Source organism: Emys orbicularis, chromosome 12 (assembly GCF_028017835.1).
Source record: "Emys orbicularis isolate rEmyOrb1 chromosome 12, rEmyOrb1.hap1, whole genome shotgun sequence".
Classification (NCBI taxonomy): domain Eukaryota; kingdom Metazoa; phylum Chordata; order Testudines; family Emydidae; genus Emys; species Emys orbicularis.
In genome coordinates this window covers 44,943,783-44,965,065 of record NC_088694.1, presented here as the reverse complement: position 1 = coordinate 44,965,065, position 21,283 = coordinate 44,943,783, and positions in this window count along the sequence as shown.

Below are 21,283 nucleotides of genomic sequence, written 5' to 3'. Positions count from 1 at the left end.
ACCTCTATGTCGAACTAAATAGCTTCGTTGTGTGGACGGGTGCAGGGTTAATTCGATTTAACGCTGCTAAATTCGACATAACCTCCTCGTGTAGACCAGGCCTTAGATAGAACTACTATAAGGTCGGTGCATAACTGATTGAAAAACCGTTCCCAGAGTCATCAGTGGTTCACAGTCATGATGGAAAAGCGTATCAAGTGGGGTCCCAGAGGAATCGGTCCTGGGTCCAATTCTGTTAAATAGCTTCATCAATGATTTAGATAATGGCCTAGAGAGTACACTTATAAAGTTTGCGGCCGATACCAAGCTGGGAGGGGTTGCAAGTGCTTTGGAGGATAGGATTAAAATTAAAAATGATCTGGACAAAATGGAGAAATGGTCTGAAGTAAATAGGAGGAAATTCAAGAAGGACAAATGTAAAGTACTCCACTTAGGAAGGAACAATGAGTTGCACACACACAAAATGGGAGATGACTGCCTAGGAAGGAGTACTGCGGAAAGGGATCTGGGGGGTCATAGTGGACCACAAGCTAAATATGAGTCAACAATGTAACACTATTGCAAAAAATCAAACATCATTCTGGGATGTATTAGCAGGAATGTTGTAAGCAAGACACGAGAAGTAATTCTTCCGCTCTTCTCAACAGTGATACGGCCTCAACTGGAGTATTGTGTCCAGTTCTGGGCACCACATTTCAGGAAAGATATGGAGAAATTGGAGAAAGTCCAGAGAAGAGCAACACAAATGACTAAAGGCTTCAGAATACAGATACCATGTCCACCCAACTATCTATGAGTGGAGGGAAACTGAGGCACATTGTCATCCAGATCCTAGGATGAGGAAATCAACATTGGCACACATGGACATACAACAAGCCAATTCCATTTGAGCTGAGTTAGATGTTTACACTGATTTTGTCCATCACGCTGAATGTCTGGTTTGCCTCATCCTGACACAGATGTCACTTCCAATTCCCCGCCTTGGGGCCATGTTGTATTTCAGGTTGCCATCTCCATATCCAACATAATTCCACTTCCCCAATACATCACTAGCTCCACCGCTAACACAGAGTACAACAATAGATAACAGCCTCCAAAGATTTAACCGCCTGAAGATAGTTTCTCTAGACACCTAGTAAACTATTAACTCTGAGTAGGACTGCACTCCTGGAATTATCCCTTTGAAATCAATGTGAGCCCAGATGGAGGTAGGTGCTACTCAATGTGAGTAGGTTATTAGCATCTCACCCTCATCTAATAAATTGGTGAGGAATATTTAAATACCTAGCATGGCCAGATGGATGGTCAGAGAGATAGATAGAGGGGTGTGTATACAGATAGATCACTATCTTGTCCTGGATTTCATAAGGAGCCTACTCGAGTTAGACACCCAACATGCACCGACATTTGTTCTCATTCCAAATGCCATTCAGTAACGAACATAGGCAAATAATGGAAGATGTCAGAAATGTATCTTCAAAAAAAACAGGAGTACTTGTGGCACCTTAGAGACTAACAAATTTATTAGAGCATAAGCTTTCGTGGGCTACAACCCACTTCTTCGGATGCATATAGAGTGAAACATATATTGAGGAGATATATATACACACATACAGAGAGCATGAACAGGTGGGAGTTGTCTTTGAGGTAACTGTGTGTTGGGTGGGGGTGTCTGGGGGACAACTCCCACCTGTTCATGCTCTCTGTATGTGTGTATATATATCTCCTCAATATATGTTTCACTCTATATGCATCCGAAGAAGTGGATTGTAGCCCACGAAAGCTTATGCTCTAATAAATTTGTTAGTCTCTAAGGTGCCACAAGTACTCCTGTTATTTTTGCGGATACAGACTAACACGGCTGCTACTCTGAAACCTGTCAGAAATGTATCTTGTCTTCTCCCTGTCTCCTAACACAAGAACAATGGGAGAGTCAATGACATTGAAAGGGAACTGAAACTGCTAAAAGCAAATACTTTACACAATCTCCCTATCCCCCAGCTTCCCCCAGACACCCCCACCCAACACACAGTTACCTCCAAATTCCAGCTAACATCAGACAATCCTGTGCAGCCTCTACTTATCTCCCAAATCCACAGCTAACCCAATACCCCTACTCAGCACACAGTAACCCCCAAATATCCCCATCAAACCCAATACCTCTACCCAGCCCCCCACTAATCCCCAAATAGCCCCATTGAACCCAATATCCCCACCCAACCCCCAATAACCCCCAAATGTCTCCAGCTAACCATGGATACCCCATCCAGCCCCCAGTAACCCTCAAATAGCCCTGTCAAGGCTGTATCCCTACTTTGAACTTTAGGGTACAAATGTAGGGGCCTGCATGAAAACTGCTAAGCTTATCTACCAGCTTAGCTCTGGTCCCGCTGCCACCATTCTCGATGGATTCCCTCCCTGGGAAGCCTTGAGAAACCTTTCACCAATTCCCTGGTGAATACAGATCCAAACTGCTTGGATCTTAAACAAGGAGAGATTGACCCTTCCCCCCTCCTTCCTTTCACCAACTCCTGGTGAATACAGATCCAAACCCCCTTTGGATCTTAAAACAAGGAGAAATTAATCAGGTTTTAAAAAAGAAGGCTTTTAATTAAAGCAAAAGGTAAAAATCATCTCTGCAAAATCAGTATGGAAAATAACTTTACAGGGTAATCAAACTTAAAGAGCTCAGAGGAATCCCCTCTGTCTTAGGTTCAAAGTATAGCAAACAAGATAAGCACTTTAGTAAAAGGTACATTTACAAGTTGAGAAAACAAAGTAAATCTAAGACGCCTTGCCTGGCTTTTACTTACAATTTTGAAATAAGAGAGACTTGTTTAGAAAGATGGGGAGAACCTGGATTGATGTCTGGTCCCTCTCAGTCCCAAGAGCGAACGACCCCTTAAACAAAGGACACACACAAAAGCCTTTCCCCCCCCCCAAGATTTGAAAGTATCTTGTCCCCTTATTGGTCCTTGGGGTCAGGTGTCAGCCAGGTTACCCGAGCTTCTTAACCCTTTACAGGTAAAAGGATTTGGAGTCTCTGGCTAGGAGGGATTCCATAGCACTGTACACAGGAGAGCTGTCACCCTTCCCTTTATAGTTATGACACGCCCCCCAAATCACAGACAGTGTTGGACGTCCGGTTCCACACTGGCTGTGATTTCTTCCTGGAGCTTTAGGAGAAAACAGAGTTAATAAAACACATGTACCTTTAGACATACTACTGATTATATAAAAACTAACAATATGTTTTATTTTAAGAACAATTGTTAACCAGTTAACTCTGGGAAACTTTCCCGGGAGAATGCATCAGCCACTTTGTTAGAAGCTCCCGAAATGTGTTGTATTTCAAAATCAAAATCTTGGAGAGCTAAACTCCACCGAAGAAGTTTTTTGTTATTTCCCTTGGCGGTATGAAGCCACTGTAGCGCAGCATGGTCTGTTTGTAGTTGGAAGCGCCGTCCCCAAACATATGGGCGTAGCTTTTCCAGCGCGTACACAATGGCGTAGCATTCCTTTTCGCTGATTGACCAGTGGCTTTCCCTCTCAGACAGTTTCTTGCTGAGAAACACGACAGGATGGAATTCTTGATCTGGTCCTTCCTGCATTAAAACTGCTCCCACGCCTCGCTCGGAAGCATCTGTGGTTACTAGGAACGGTTTGTCAAAGTCTGGGGCCCTTAGCACAGGGTCAGACATGAGTGTTGCCTTAAGCTGGTTAAAGGCCTTTTGACACTTATCAGTCCACTGAACTGCATTTGGCTGTTTCTTTCTGGTTAGGTCTGTCAGCGGGGCGGCGATTTGGCTGTAGTGTGGTACAAATCGCCTATAATATCCGGCCAAGCCTAAGAAGGATTGGACCTGTTTCTTTGACTTTGGAACCGGCCACTTTTGGATAGCATCCACTTTGGCCTGTAGGGGATTTATAGTTCCTTGACCCTGGCTGGGATGATTTAGTTGGGAATTGGTCCTGCTTTGAGCAGGGGGTTGGACTAGATGACCTCTTGAGGTCCCTTCCAACCCTGATATTCTATGATTCTATGATTCTATGACCCACCTGGTGCCCCAGGTACGTCACTCTGTTTTGGCCTATTTGACACTTTTTAGCCTTAACAGTTAGTCCTGCCTGCCGGATGCGCTCGAAGACTTTTTTCAGGTGCTCCAGGTGTTCTGTCCATGAATCAGAAAAAATGGCCACATCATCGAGGTAGGCAACTGCAGATTCTCCCAATCCTGCTAGGAGACCATCTACAAGTCTTTGGAAGGTGGCGGGTGCATTTCGCAACCCGAAAGGGAGTACATTGAATTCATACACCCCTGCCTGGGTGACGAAGGCTGACCTTTCCTTAGCGGGTTCATCTAGTGGTACTTGCCAGTACCCTTTGGTTAAGTCTAAAGTAGAGATGAATTGGGCATGTCCCAATTTTTCCAATAGCTCATCTGTGCGTGGCATTGGATAGTTGTCAGGACGAGTTACAGCATTTAGCTTACGGTAGTCCACGCAAAAGCGTATTTCCCCATCTGGTTTGGGAACTAGAACCACTGGAGATGCCCATGCACTGGTAGAGGGGCGGATTATACCCATCTGTAGCATGTCCTGGATCTCCCTTTGTATAGCCGCTTGGGCATGAGGTGACTCCCGGTAGGGTGGGGTTCTAATTGGGTGAGCATTACCTGTGTCAATGGAGTGGTATGCCCGTTCGGTCCGTCCTGGAGTGGCTGAGAAAATCGGTGCAAAGCTTGTGCACAGCTCCTTTATCTGCTGTCGCTGCAGACGTCCCAGGGTCGTGGAGAGGTTCACCTCTTCCACGCCACCATTCCTTTTTCCTTCATAGTAGACACCTGCAGGCCACTCCGCGTCATCAGTTTCCTGGGCTGTAAACTGGCAAACGTTTAATTCTCTAGAATAAAAGGGCTTAAGAGAATTAACATGGTATACCTTAGGCTTTATGTTGGAGGTGGGGGAGGCTATGAGATAGTTAACAGCTCCTAGGCGCTCCTGGACCGTGAATGGTCCTTCCCACGACGCTTCCATTTTATGGGCCTGGAGCGCCTTTAAGACCATGACTTGGTCTCCTACTTTGAAGGACCGTTCTCTGGAATGTTTATCATACCAGGCCTTTTGCTCTTCCTGAGCATCCTTTAGGTTTTCTTTAGCAAGGGCTAAAGAGTGTCGGAGGGTGTTTTGTAGGTTGCTTACAAAGTCTAGAATGTTAGTTCCTGGAGAAGGCGTAAACCCCTCCCATTGCTGCTTCACCAACTGTAATGGCCCCTTAACCTCGCGGCCATACACAAGTTCAAATGGTGAAAACCCTAAACTGGGATGTGGTACAGCCCTGTAGGCAAAAAGCAACTGCTGCAACACTAGGTCCCAATCATTGGAGTGTTCATTTACGAATTTACGTATCATGGCCCCCAAAGTTCCATTAAACCTCTCCACCAGACCATTGGTTTGATGGTGATGAGGGGTGGCAACCAAGTGATTCACCCCATGAGCTTTCCACAGGTTTTTCATGTTCCCTGCCAGGAAATTAGTTCCCGAATCTGTAAGTATGTCGGAGGGCCAACCTACCCTGGCAAAAATGTCTGCTAATGCCTGGCACACACTTTTAGTCTTGGTGTTGCTTAAGGGTACAGCTTCCGGCCATCGGGTAGCAAAATCCATGAAAGTCAGTACGTACTGCTTTCCTCTGGGTGTCTTCTTTGGGAAAGGACCCAGAATATCCACAGCTACTCGCTGAAATGGGACCTCAATTATGGGTAGTGGCTGGAGAGGGGCTTTAACCTGGTCTTGGGGCTTTCCCACTCGTTGGCACACCTCACAAGACCGGACATAATTAGCAACGTCCTTGCCCATCCCCTCCCAGTGGAAGGACTTCCCCAACCGGTCTTTGGTTCTGTTCACCCCAGAATGGCCACTGGGATGATCATGGGCTAAGCTCAAGAGCTTTACCCGATACTTAGTGGGAACTACCAACTGTCTTTGAGGATGCCAGTCTTCCTGGTGCCCACCAGAAAGAGTCTCCTTGTATAAAAGTCCTTGTTCTACAACAAACCGGGATCGGTTAGAAGAGCTGAGAGGCGGTGGGGTGCTCCGTGCCGCCGCCCAAGCTTTCTGAAGGCTGTCATCTGCTTCCTGCTCGGCCTGGAACTGTTCCCTTGATGCTGGAGACATCAGTTCCTCCTTGGACTGTGGACTGGGGCTTGGTCCCTCTGGAAGCGATGCAGGTGCTGGGGCTTTTTCCATTGACTGTGAACCGCTGTCCGCTGGTGCACTATGTGGTATTTCAGGCTCTGGCTGAGCCTCTTGGGTAGGGTTATCTGCTGCTTCCGCCAGTTTAGGCTCGCTGGTGCCCTCTGGCATTGGAGTTGTAGACGGGGTTGCAAGCACTGGACTCAGTGCTGGCAATGGTTCTGGTGCTGGTTGCGTTGCCAGTTCCGGTTTTGGGACTGGCTTTGGCTGGGTCTCTGGGATTGGATCCACTACGGCTGTTGCAGTCGTTGGCAGGGGATCCGGTTCCACCACCTGGTTTTGGGTCTCCGGTAACACAGACGGGGCCCTGGTGAACGGCTCAGGAACAGGGATTGGGGTGAAAACTTGCTTAGCCTGGCTGCGGCTCCCACCCTCTTGGCTAGCTTCACATGGTTGGCCAAGTCTTCCCCCAGCAGCATGGGAATGGGATAATTGTCATAGACTGCAAAAGTCCACATTCCTGACCAGCCCTTGTACTGGACATGCAACTGGGCTGTAGGCAAGGTTACAGACTGTGACACGAAGGGTTGAATTGTCACTGTAGCCTCAGGGTTGATGAGTTTGGGGTCCACTAGGGATTGGTGGATAGTTGACACTTGTGCCCCAGTGTCCCTCCAAGCGATAACCTTCTTTCCGCCCACTCTCAAGGTTTCCCTTCGCTCCGAGGGTATGAGAGAGGCATCTGGGTCTGGGGTTCTTTGGTGTGATTGGGGTGTAATGAACTGTAATCGGTTGGGGTTCTTGGGGCAGTGAGCCTTTATATGCCCCAGTTCATTACATTTAAAACATCGCCCTGCTAAGGTATCACCGGGGCGATGTTGGTTGATGGAGACTGGTGTGGTGGGGTGAGAAGGCGTCTGGGGTTTCCCTTGGGATGTGGGTGGGGCCTTGGGTTGTCCCCGGTGATAAGGTTTTGTTTCGGCTTGCCCCTTCTGATATTCGCTCCAACTGCTACTAGCTTTTTTCTTTTCTGTCACCTCCACCCATTTGGCTCCAATCTCCCCCGCCTCGGTTACAGTTTTGGGCTTCCCATCTAGGATGTACCTTTCTATTTCCTCAGGAACACCCTCTAAAAACTGCTCCATTTGCAATAGGAAGGGCAACTCTTCCGTAGATTTAACATTTGCTCCTGATATCCAGGCATCCCAATTTTTCCCAATGTGGTAGGCATGTCGGGTAAATGACACATCAGGTTTCCACCTTAGGGCTCTGAACCGCCGACGGGCATGCTCAGGTGTTAGCCCCATTCTGATTCTGGCCTTGTTTTTAAAAAGTTCATAACTGTTCATGTGTTCCTTAGGCATTTCAGCCGCCACCTCTGCTAAGGGTCCACTGAGCTGCGGCCTCAGCTCTACCATGTACTGGGTTGGAGGGATGTCGTATCCAAGGCAGGCCCTTTCAAAATTTTCTAAGAAGGCCTCAGTATCATCGCCTGCCTTGTAGGTGGGGAATTTCCTGGGATGGGAAGTGGTACCTGGAGAGGAGTTGTTAGGATGGTCTGATGCACCCTGCCTAGTCCTTGCTGCTTCCAGTTCCATCTCTTTTTCTTTCAGCTCCATCTCTCTTTTATGGGCCTCCTGTTTGGCTTTTTCTTCTCTTTCTCTCAGCTCCATCTCTCTTTTATGGGCCTCCTGCTTGGCTTTTTCCAGCTCCATTTCTCTCTTGTGGGCCTCCTCTTTGGCTTTCTCTTCTCTGTCTCTCAGCTCCATCTCTCTCTTGTGGGCCCCCTCTTTGGCTTTCTCTTCTCTGTCTCTCAGCTCTATCTCTTTTTCTTTCAGCTCCATAGCTCTCTTGTGGGCCTCCTCTTTAGCTTTTTCTTCTTTGGTAGTCATTTTCCTGGTTTTCTTGTGCTGGGTCACACCCCTCTGCAGTTGACTGAAACTGGGATGTACTTAGCTCAGGCTCCTGCTGAGTGCTGCTGAGTTAACAGAGACTTTCTAACAAGCTACTCCCGAGGATGTTAAAAAAAAAAAAAAAAAAAACAATTCACCTTGTAAATTACCTTTACTAGATCAAAGTTTGCTCACTTATTGAACCGTTCTCTTAACAAAGGACCTTGTTAAAAAAAACTTAACACCTCTGCCTTCAGGCAAGGAGAGATAAGATATGCATCTACCTTCAGCTCTGCTTTCCAAGCAGCTAGAAGGAAAAAAAAATCTCTTACTGGCTTTTGGGTTTAAAACGATCCCACCGCTGTGCCACCATGTCAAGGCTGTATCCCTACTTTGAACTTTAGGGTACAAATGTAGGGGCCTGCATGAAAACTGCTAAGCTTATCTACCAGCTTAGCTCTGGTCCCGCTGCCACCATTCTCGATGGATTCCCTCCCTGGGAAGCCTTGAGAAACCTTTCACCAATTCCCTGGTGAATACAGATCCAAACTGCTTGGATCTTAAACAAGGAGAGATTGACCCTTCCCCCCTCCTTCCTTTCACCAACTCCTGGTGAATACAGATCCAAACCCCCTTTGGATCTTAAAACAAGGAGAAATTAATCAGGTTTTAAAAAAGAAGGCTTTTAATTAAAGCAAAAGGTAAAAATCATCTCTGCAAAATCAGTATGGAAAATAACTTTACAGGGTAATCAAACTTAAAGAGCTCAGAGGAATCCCCTCTGTCTTAGGTTCAAAGTATAGCAAACAAGATAAGCACTTTAGTAAAAGGTACATTTACAAGTTGAGAAAACAAAGTAAATCTAAGACGCCTTGCCTGGCTTTTACTTACAATTTTGAAATAAGAGAGACTTGTTTAGAAAGATGGGGAGAACCTGGATTGATGTCTGGTCCCTCTCAGTCCCAAGAGCGAACAACCCCTTCAAACAAAGAGCACACACAAAAGCCTTCCCCCCCCAAGATTTGAAAGTATCTTGTCCCCTTATTGGTCCTTGGGGTCAGGTGTCAGCCAGGTTACCCGAGCTTCTTAACCCTTTACAGGTAAAAGGATTTGGAGTCTCTGGCTAGGAGGGATTCCATAGCACTGTACACAGGAGAGCTGTCACCCTTCCCTTTATAGTTATGACAAGCCCCATCGAACCCAATACCCCCAACCAGCCCCCAGTAGCTCCCAAACATCCCCATTGAACCCAATATCCCCCTATCCCCAGTAACCCCCAAATATCCCCAGCTAACCACAGATACCTCCATCCAACCTCCAGTAACCCCTAAATATCCCCAGCTAACCACAGATACCCACCCATCCCCCAGTAACCCCAAAATATCCCCATCAAACACAATACCCCACCCATCCCCAGTAGCCCCCAAATATCATCAAACCCAATAGCCCCACCTAGCCCCCTAGTAGCCCCCACACATCCCCAATTACTTCTGATACCCCTACCCAGCCCCCAGTAACCCCACACATCTCCATTCCCACTCCAGCTATCCTCACCCAGCACCAGCTTCCATTCTTTGTGCCAGCTGCTGTACAGACATAGACTGAGCTAACACTTGCCTCCAAACTGTGCACTTTTAACAGTGTGATAAATTAAACATTGGAGCAACTTACCAAGGGTTGTGGTGGATTCTCCATTACTGACAATTTTTAAATCAACATTGGTTGTTTTTTAAGCAAACTGCTCAAGGAATTATTGTGGGGAAGTTCTCTTGCCTATGCTATATGGGAGGTCAGAGATTAGAGTAGATGATTACCATGGTCCCTTCTGACCTGGGAATCTGAATCTATGAATGTTTTTGGTTTTATTGAAATTTTCTGGAAAAAAAAGACTTTGTCTATTGGGAATACAACATACAACGCTGTAGCTCTATTCAAGCCAATGGGTCACATCTGTCTATGTGTCTGGCAACACTATCACAGGTTTTTGTACATGGGCTGAACACCGGGGCAGGAGACACTGATGAATCAAGGAGAATACCTTGAGAAGGAGAGACCTAGGACATTGAGTTCTGATTGGCTACAAAGCACCCTTATTCTTCTGCTCCCACAGAATCATAGAATTATAGAACTGGAAGGGACCTTGAGATATCATCTAGTCCAGTCCCCTGCACTCATGGCAGGACTGAGTATTATCTAGTCAATGGATGTTTTGCTATTAAGCCCGATTCTCACTTAAACCAGTTTGAAGCTGGTGGAGCAGCACGGGGTTCAATGGCGTTACTCCAGATCTGAACCAGTGTAAGTGAGAACGGAATCAGGCACAGTGACCTCAGAGGAGTGGCTCCTGATTTACAGTGGTCAGAGTGAGAGAAGCAGGATTCAGCCCTGTGGCTGTGATTTTCAAAGAAGCCTAATGGAATTAGGCACCTGCATCCCATTGAATTTCCATGGGGAGCTACTGATGAGCACTGTGAAAAATATGGTCACTTAGATGTCCAAATGGGTAATGAGTTTTGCCGCCCTCCATCTCATCACAGAGGACCTGCCCATGGTCATACAGGGAGTCTGCGACAGAGCTGGAATGGAAGCCATTTTTTTCTAGTCTCATTTTGGTCTGTTAACCACAAGATCATACTTATTGTTAATTATGGGTCAACCCTATCTATCTATCTATCTATCTATCTATCTATCTATCTATCTATCTATCTATCTATCTATCTATCTATCTATCTATCTATCTATCTATTTTCCTAGTAACACTCATTAGTCTAAATTTCTCATCCCGTGAACTGCCCGCCGGCACCCAAAGGGCAGTGTAGCCCGGTGGCTAGGGTCCTGAACAAGGAGTGAGGCAATCTGAAAGCTACTTGGCTTTTATTCCTGGGTGTCATTGACCTGTTCTGTAACTTTAGGCAGCCACTGCCACCCTCTCTCTGTGCCTCAGTTTCCCCCAGTGTCAGAGGAGGATGCAGATAATTCTCTTCCACTGTGGAGTCCTTTGCAGCCCATGGGCATAGTTGCACTACTGCTAGGGCTAAGTGTGGTTACTGATGGGCTGGCTACTTACTCCTCATTCCCCCATACCACACCATTGCCGAAAGGAAATTCCCCTGGAGATCAGCATGCCAGTGACTTCAGCCCTGATGTTTACATTGATTTAACAGGACATGTATAATTAACTCCCCAAATCCCTGCAATTTCAGGGATCATTAACTCTCAAAGGGGAGCCCTGAAACAGAAAGACCTGCGGGGAGGCTCCTTTCTCTTATTAACCCTACAAGAACCCAGAGCTGGAGGCATTTCACTTAATGCACAGAGTCAAGTTCCACTGGGAGCCTGGAGACATCCTGCAGAGTGAGTGAGAGCGTGCAGAGACTATGAGGAGGGGTTAGATCCCGCTCCCCAGACCCAGTCACCTTCAGCAGAGAGGTTGCTGCTTCACACTCAGGATCGAAGGTAAATGTTACCACCCTTGGGGCAAACCCTGAGGCCCTGACTCACTTGTTGCTCGGTTTCCAGATGCTAAAATTCCCATCACCGAGCAGGACCAGTGGGTGTTTCCCCTGCGTTTGGATTTCAGGATCTGTGTCTTTTCCGGCAGAGAATCTTGTTTACCAAAAGGAGATATCCATTCACCCATCCGTGTCCCCATGCACCCACCCATCCACCCCAGTCAGTGAGATTGGGGGACCTCAGTGCTGCTCGGGAGGCATCCCGAGTTGATGGGAAATCCACACCGGTTCGGAAAGTGCAGCCTCATCTGTCCCACCAGGCACAGGGGTTGCTTGTGCATTTCCGGCTCTCCCTCGCTTCTCTGCTCTCTCCTGGATGTGTCTGCGCTGATCCCAATGTGGCTGAACTGAGACACTGCAGAGCGGCTGGGAGAACTCAGTTACGGCTGCTCCACTGCAGCGGAGTCCATCAGCCGGTCCATGCCCCGAGACTCACCCGGATCAGATGGTGTATAGGGTGCAGTTGGGGGCAGAACCTGGGGAAATGGGATTGTGTCCAATCGGGCTGACTCCTTTGTGTGTTGGGGCCAAGGCTGGATTAACTTTTTGTGGGCCTGGTGCCAAACATATTTGTGGGCCCCCATGGGGGAAGGTGCAGGGGGGTGGGATGGTCAGTCTCCAGAGTGAAGGGCGGGCTGGGGGCAATGAGGCACAGCGTGGCGGGAGCAGCCCCGCTCTGTGCAGCCTAGCAGGAGGGCACTGTTTACAAACCTGCAGCTGCCAGACGCACACTGGCCTGTCCAGACCTGTGCTGCCAGCATGCCCGTTCCCTTGAGGGCAGACCCGCACCACACCACCCCCCTGCCCAGTGCCCCACCCTTATGCCCAGCACCCCCTCACCCAGAGACCACCACCACAGACCTCTATGCCCAGCCCCCACTCCTCCCAGAGACCACCCCCACTGGCCTCCCACCACAACTGCACAACATCCTGAACACCACACCGCTCACCCAGTGCCCCCTGCCCATAGACCTCCCCACGTCCCACCACCCTCCTCACAGTCCCACCATTACAGCTGCACAGCACCCCATAGTCCTGAGGAGATTCTGCACCAAAAAATTAAACATTCTGTGAAGAATATTTTAAAATTCTGCAAATTTTTATTTGTCAATAAATAGATGTGGAGGCTGCAACATGGCAGTGGGGAGCACTGGCCACTGGTTGCATGGAGGTGGGAGATCACCCTGCAGCCTCCCGCCACCCCACCCTGGGACAGGGACCCTGACACAGTGGAAGGGCCAGGCCTGCCCCAGAAACACCCTGGGGCCCTGCCCTCCTGTGCCAGGCACACCAGGTGTGGGTGAGCAGGCTCAGCCTGGCAGCAGGATCCAAGTGCAGAGGGATAGAGTGTGGGGGGATCAAGGTGGGGGTAAGAGAGTTCTCTGTGGGGCAATCTGGGTGTGGGCAGCTCAGTGGGAGATCTGGATGCACAGAAGCTCATTGTGGGGTTCCAGGTGCAGGGGCAATGGGATTCTGCAGGGGATCGAGGTGAAGGTGTTTGGGGCTCAGCAGGGGGGGGGGGTCTAGGTGCAGGGGGGTTCATTTGGATGGGGGTCCAGGTGCAGGTGGTTGGGGCTCAGTGGGGAGGGTGTTTGGGGGGCTCATTGGGGTGGTACAGATGCAGAGGAGGTGGGGCTTGTCAAGGTGAGGGTTTGATGGGCCGGCTTAACAGGGGAGCCTCAGCTACTGCCAAGGGGATGCTGCATGCTGGGCTCCAGCTTCCCCCCTGTCCCCGCTTCTCTCATCCCCTTCTCTTCCCCATCCCATGCCCCTTCCCCACGGCCCCATCTCCTCCCCACCCCGCCCCACTGCCTCTTTCCCCCAGCCCCTGCTTCCCCCGCCCCTGCATCCCCTGCCCCCTTCTCTTCCCCATCCCATACCCCTTCCCCATCGCTCCATCTCCTCCCCACTGCCTTTTTCCCCCTGTCCCTGCTTCCCCCATCAGCGTCTCTTCTTCCCCATCCCATGCTCCTTCCCCACTGCCCCATCTCCTCCCTACTCCACCCCCTTCGTCCCCACTGCCTCTTTCCCCCAGCCCCCGCTTCTCTTCCCTATCCCATGCCCATTCCCCACCACTCCATCTCCTCCCTAGGCTTGGGGGTAGGGGGGAAACCAACCCCCAGCAATCACCGGTGGAGTGGAGCAGGTTGGGGCCGGGTCACTCCACTTCCTGCCGCTCGGTGATCGTAGTGTGGGCCTGACCCCTACTGCAGTCCCCCAGGATGTGTAAATCAGGGGAGGGGGCTTGTGGGGGAAGGGGTGGAGTGGGAGCGGGGCTGGGGCAGAGCAGGGGTGGGAATAGGTGGGGGGGCGGAGGCCATGGGAAAGAGGCGGAGCAGGGGTGGGGGCTTTTGGGAAGAGGCAGGGTGGGGTCAGCTTTCCTGGCCGGTTCAGCCAGCAAGGGGATCGGGCCAGCCAGGGACCCTTCTGATTGTGGGCCAGGCACCATGGCACCACTGGCACCAATGTAAACCCGGTACTGGTTGGGGCCAGGGCCGGATTTCCCATTAGGCACGTGCCTGGGGGTGCTGGCATTCTAGGAACACCTAAAAAAATCAAATGTTGCTGCTCCCGGGACCGGCAGGGGGCGGGGGTGGGGCTGGGACCAGCTGAGGGGGAGACGGCCCATGCAGCCCTGCTGGAATGCCCCTCACTTTGGGCAGTGAAGCGATGGGAAGTGCTGGGCAGTGAAGGGGTGGGGGGCACTGGGAAGTTGTGGTGGGGCTGTGCAGGGTGTGTTGGGCAGGGGGAGGTCTGATTGCATTAGGGGTAGAACCTGCCCAGCCATCCGGACGCTCTGGCGCTGCTGGCACTAGGTCCTGCCTCCTTCCTTGCAGGAGACCAGGATGGGAGCCAACGGGCAGCTAAGATGTACTGAGCATTCTCCAAACCAGGGATAGTGCAATGCAATCCCCAGCACATGGATACAGCAGAGGGAAGCAGGCAGCTGCCGCATCCGACTGCATCTCCTCCCTCCCTCTGCCTCTTGGCAGGGACTGAAGTGGGTGGCAGATGGGGTGAAACAGGCTCATGTGCTGTGTCCATCCCAACCCTTTCAAGGCCTAGGGAAGCACTAGGGGCTGGAGGGCCATGGAGTCCCTGATACAAGCGGTTCTACTAGTATGATAAAGGCCAGTCGTTCCCCTCTTTTATATTCCCCAGCCTGGGCCCTGAAAGGCATTAGTGAGCAGAGTGAGCACGGTGCAGATGGGGGAATGGCAAGAGACTAGACCACCTTTGCAGGGGTCTTGAGAACAAGGAGCCAGCTGGGAGCTGGGGGCAGAGGCATGACCACTTTCCAGAGCTCAGGGTGCACGGGACACATGTAGGGGAATGTGTCCTGTGAAGGGCATGGGGGCAGAACAAGGGGTGGCACCTGGGCAGATTGGGGGGCCAAACACATGCTGGCCAAAAAAATAATGTGTGTTTTTGGGAGGGGGAACAAATCTGAAAATGTCCAAGTCATTTTAATTCCACCCATTTCAGAGATAAATCAATGGTTTATTTAATATTGACATCCTCATATATTTAAGGGTTGTCTCCATAGGAAAGTTAGATTGCGCTAAGCTAAGGTGTGAATTTAAACCAGTATAGTTATGCCAGTTTACTTCCGGGTGGAGATGCGCTTATTCTAGTATAAGTGTTTAGCTGATGCCACTTGGGAAGGGGTTAGTTTGAGTTAAAGAAAAAAAAAGGGCCATTCTTATTCTGGAATAAGAGTATCCACACAAGGGGCTTGTCTTCACTACCCGCCGATCCGGCGGGTAGCAATCGGTCTATCGGGGATCGACTTACCGCGTCTAGTGAAGACGCGATAAAATCGATCCCTGATCGCTCTGCCGTCGACTCCGGAAATCCACCACGGCAAGAGGCGGCAGCGGAGTCGGCGGCAGCGCGGCAGCGGTCGACTTTCCCCCGTCCTCACAGCCAGGTAAGCCGACCTAAAATACGCAACTTCAGCTATGGTATTCACGTAGCTGAAGTTGCGTATCTTAGGTCGGACCCCTGCTGTAGTGTAGACCTAGCCAAGGAGTGCTACCAGTATAAGTATATTGGTTTAACTATACCAGTATAATTATCCCAGGCTAACTGGTAAAACTTTCTCATGCAGTCATGCAGACAAGCCCTTATTATTCAAGACAATGTTCATTTTTTCTTTGCTTTTTCAGTTTTTCTTTCTCCCCCCTTTTCCCCCAATTCAGTCTTGTTTTTCCTTTTCCTGTTTTGCTACTGAACTTGGTTGAAAATCTGTGATTTTGGAAAGTTTGTTTGTTTTGAAGAAGGTACATCACCAATAGGAATTTACTAAGTGTGTCAATAAAGCAATCATACATGGGTTAAGGAGAAAGAATACATCTTGGCTTTAAGATCAAAAGAGATTGAAAAGATTAGGAAGATTTAGGTGCCTAATTGACTTAGGAACCTCGTAAAATTTTCAAAAGTATTTAAGAGCCAAAGTCCTATTTTCAAAAGTGCCTTAGGGACAATTTATTAAAAGTATTTAGGTGCCTAGTGGGATTTTCAAAAGCATCTAGGCACCTAAAAGTCATTGATTTCATTGGGTGTTTGGCACCCAGATGCCTTTGAAAATCTGGCCCTAAGACACATTTGAAAATGGGACTTAGGATCTTAAATACTAAGTGCTATTAAAATTCAATAGAAATCAGTTTGCTACGTGTCTTAGGCACTTTGGAAAATAGGATTCAGGGTCCTAAATCAAATAGTGTTCTCTGGAAATTTTACTTTTAATTTGAGAAGAATGGTAGGAACGTTCAAAGGAATCTAGGAGAGTTAGGCAAACCAATTCCTTTGAAATTCAGTGGAATTTGGTTGTATAGCTGCCTTAGGCTCCTCTGACAATCCCTACCAAAATGACAAAGAGGGAACAAGAAAAGGTAAGTAAAATAAGGGATGGTATCAAATAGATCAGCCATGAACTTCTATTCACTCTTTTTCATAAAGCGTTGCCACTGAACTTTGTACTTAGCTCATTTAGGATTTATAGGAGGAAATATTTTTTACACAATGTGGATTGAGCCTGTGGAAACTCACTGCCTAAGTAAATTACTGAGAGTAGGAGACAGAAAAAGATAATCCATTTCTATGGGTACAAAGGTTATTCACACCTACACTAGCTAGGTGAAAATGTACAAAGAATATCAGCTTCCATGCTTCAGGGCATAGGTCATCAAGTAACTGCCGGGGGTTGAGGATCAACTTTCCCTAACATGGCTGGGATTTTCAAAGTTAGTTAGGCATCCAACTTAATTGAAAATCAATGGGAGTTGGGCACCTATCTCTTGTAATTGTCCTCTTAAGGATCCTACATAAGAACATAAAAATAGCCATATTGGGTCAGAACAAAAGTCCATCTAGCCCAGTATCCTGTCTTCTGACAGTGGCCAATGCCAGCTGCCCCAGAGGGAATGAACAGAACAGGTAATCATCAAGTGATACATCCCCTGTCGCCCCTTCCCAGCTTCTGGAAAACAGTGACTAGGGACACCACCCCTGCCCATCCAACTAATAGCCATTGAACGACTTATCCTCCACAAATTTATCTAGTTCTTTTTTGAACCCTGTTATAGTCTTGGCCTTCATGACATCCTCTGGTAAGGAGTTCCATAGGTTGACTATGTGTGAAGAAATACGTTTTTAGTTTTTTTTAAATCTGCTGCCTATTAATTTCATTTGGTGATCCTTAGTTCTTGTGTTATGAGCAGGAGTAAATAACACTTCCTTATTTACTTTCTCCACACCAGTCATGACTTTATAGACCTCTATCATATTCCCCCTTAGTCATCTCTTTTCCGCGCTGAAAAGTCCCAGTCTTATTAATCTCTCCTCATATGGAAGGTGTTCTATACCCCTAATAATTTTTGTTGCCCTTTTCTGAACCTTTTCCAATTCCAATATATCTTTTTTAAGATGTAGCGACCACATCTGCGTGCAGTATTCAAGATGTGGGCAAACCATAGATTTATATAGCAGCAATATGATATTTTCTATCTTATTATCTATCACTTTGGTGGGTAAAAATAATCTTCAGATGCATGGAGTGAAAATTACAGATAGAGGCATAAATATACTGGCACAAGAAGAGAAGGGAGTTACCTTATGTCATAACTATAAAGGGAAGGGTGACAGCTCTCCTGTGTACAGTGCTATGGAATCCCTCCTAGCCAGAGACTCCAAATCCTTTTACCTGTAAAGGGTTAAGAAGCTCGGGTAACCTGGCTGACACCTGACCCCAAGGACCAATAAGGGGACAAGATACTTTCAAATCTTGGGGGGGGAAGGCTTTTGTGTGTGCTCTTTGTTTGAAGGGGTTGTTCGCTCTTGGGACTGAGAGGGACCAGACATCAATCCAGGTTCTCCCCATCTTTCTAAACAAGTCTCTCTTATATCAAAATTGTAAGTAAAAGCCAGGCAAGGCGTCTTAGATTTACTTTGTTTTCTCAACTTGTAAATGTACCTTTTACCAGAGTGTTTATTTTTGTTTGCTGTACTTTGAACCTAAGACAGAAGAGGGGGGTCCTCTGAGCTCTTTAAGTTTGATTACCCTGTAAAGTTATTTTCCATACTGATTTTACAGAGATGATTTTTACCTTTTTCTTTAATTAAAAGCCTTCTTTTTAAGAACCTGATTGATTTCTCCTTGTTTTAAGATCCAAAGGGGGTTTGGATCTGTATTCACCAGGAGTTGGTGAAAGGAAAGAGGGGGGAAGGGTCAATTTCTCCTTATTTAAGATCCAAGGAGTTTGGATCTGTATTCACGAGGGAATTGGTGAAGGTCTACCCAGGAAAGGGAATTAGCTTTGGGATGGTGGCAGCGGACCAGAACTAAGCTGGTAGTTAAGCTTAGAAGTCTTCATGCAGGCCCCTACATATGTACCCTAAAGTTCAAAGTAGGGATACAGCCTTGACATGGTGGCACAGCGGTGGGATCGTTTTAAACCCAAAAGCCAGTAAGAGATTTTTTTTCCCTTCTAGCTGCTTGGAGAGCAGAGCTGAAGGTAGATGCATATCTTATCTCTCCTTGCCTGAAGGCAGAGGTGTTAAGTTTTTTTAACAAGGTCCTTTGTTAAGAGAAGTGTTCAAATAAGTGAGCAAACTTTGATCTGGTAAAGGTAATTTACAAGCTGAATTTTTTTTTTCTTTTTACATCCTCGGAAGTAGCTAGTTAGAAAGTCTCTGTTAACTCAGCAGCACTCAGCAGGAGCCTAAGCTAAATACATCCCAGTTTCAGTCAACTGCAGAGGGTGTGACCCAGCACAAGAAAACAGGAAAATGACTACCAAAGACGCAGCTAACAAAATAGAACTGGCCAGACTAGAAGCAGAAGAAAATGAGAGAAAACATCAGAGACTGCTTGAAATTAAAAAACTCGAGAAAGAAGCTGAAGAGGAGGCCCACAAGAGAGAAATGGCACTGGAAAAAGCCAAACATGACAGAGAAGAGAAAGCCAAACAGGAGGCCCATGAAAGAGAAGAAAAAGCCAAACAGGAGGCCCATAAAAGAGAGATGGAGCTGAAAGAAAAAGAGATGGAACTGGAAGCAGCAAGGACTAGGCAGGGTGCATCAGACCATCCTAACAACTCCTCTCCAGGTACCACTTCCCATCCCAGGAAATTCCCCACCTACAAGGCAGGCGATGATACTGAGGCCTTCTTAGAAAATTTTGAAAGGGCCTGCCTTGGATACAACATCCCTCCAACCCAGTACATGGTAGAGCTGAGGCCGCAGCTCAGTGGACCTTTAGCAGAGGTGGCGGCTGAAATGCCTAAGGAACACATGAACAGTTATGAACTTTTTAAAAACAAGGCCAGAATCAGAATGGGGCTAACACCTGAGCATGCCCGTCGGCGGTTCAGAGCCCTAAGGTGGAAACCTGATGTGTCATTTACCCGACATGCCTACCACATTGGGAAAAATTGGGATGCCTGGATATCAGGAGCAAATGTTAAATCTACGGAAGAGTTGCCCTTCCTATTGCAAATGGAGCAGTTTTTAGAGGGTGTTCCTGAGGAAATAGAAAGGTACATCCTAGATGGGAAGCCCAAAATTGTAACCGAGGCGGGGGAGATTGGAGCCAAATGGGTGGAGGTGACAGAAAAGAAAAAAGCTAGTAGCAGTTGGAGCGAATATCAGAAGGGGCAAGCCGAAACAAAACCTTATCACCGGGGACAACCCAAGGCCCCACCCACATCCCAAGGGAAACCCCAGACGCCTTCTCACCCCACCACACCAGTCTCCATCAACCAACATCGCCCCGGTGATACCTTAGCAGGGCGATGTTTTAAATGTAATGAACTGGGGCATATAAAGGCTCACTGCCCCAAGAACCCCAACCGATTACAGTTCATTACACCCCAATCACACCAAAGAACCCCAGACCCAGATGCCTCTCTCATACCCTCGGAGCGAAGGGAAACCTTGAGAGTGGGCGGAAAGAAGGTTATCGCTTGGAGGGACACTGGGGCACAAGTGTCAACTATTCACCAATCCCTAGTGGACCCCAAACTCATCAACCCGGAGGCTACAGTGACAATTCAACCCTTCGTGTCACAGTCTGTAACCTTGCCTACAGCCCAGTTGCATGTCCAGTACAAGGGCTGGTCAGGAATGTGGACTTTTGCAGTCTATGACAATTATCCCATTCCCATGCTGCTGGGGGAAGACTTGGCCAACCATGTGAAGCTAGCCAAGAGGGTGGGAATAGTCACCCGCAGCCAGGCTAAGCAAGCTTTCACCCCCATCCCTGTTCCTGAGCCGTCCACCAGGGCCCCGTCTGTGTTACCGGAGACCCAAACACAGGTGGTGGAACCGGATCCCCTGCCAACGACTGCAACAGCCGTAGTGGATCCAATCCCAGAGACCCAGCCAAAGCCAGTCCCAGAACCGGAACTGGCAACGCAACCAGCACCAGAACCATTGCCAGCACTGAGTCCAGTGCTTGCAACCCCGTCTACAACTCCAATGCCAGAGGGCACCAGCGAGCCTAAACTGGCGGAAGCAGCAGATAACCCTACCCAAGAGGCTCAGCCAGAGCCTGAAATACCACATAGTGCACCAGCGGACAGCGGTTCACAGTCAATGGAAAAAGCCCCAGCACCTGCATCGCTTCCAGAGGGACCAAGCCCCAGTCCACAGTCCAAGGAGGAACTGATGTCTCCAGCATCAAGGGAACAGTTCCAGGCCGAGCAGGAAGCAGATGACAGCCTTCAAAAAGCTTGGGCGGCGGCACGGAGCACCCCACCGCCTCTCAGCTCTTCTAACCGATCCCGGTTTGTTGTAGAAAAAGGACTTTTATACAAGGAGACTCTTTCTGGTGGGCACCAGGAAGACTGGCATCCTCAAAGACAGCTGGTAGTTCCCACTAAGTATCGGGTAAAACTCTTGAGCTTAGCCTATGATCATCCCAGTGGCCATTCTGGGGTGAACAGAACCAAAGACCGGTTGGGGAAGTCCTTCCACTGGGAGGGAATGGGCAAGGACGTTGCTAATTATGTCCGGTCTTGTGAGGTGTGCCAACGAGTGGGAAAGCCCCAAGACCAGGTTAAAGCCCCTCTCCAGCCACTACCCATAATTGAGGTCCCATTTCAGCGAGGAGCTGTGGATATTCTGGGTCCTTTCCCAAAGAAGACACCCAGAGGAAAGCAGTACGTACTGACTTTCATGGAT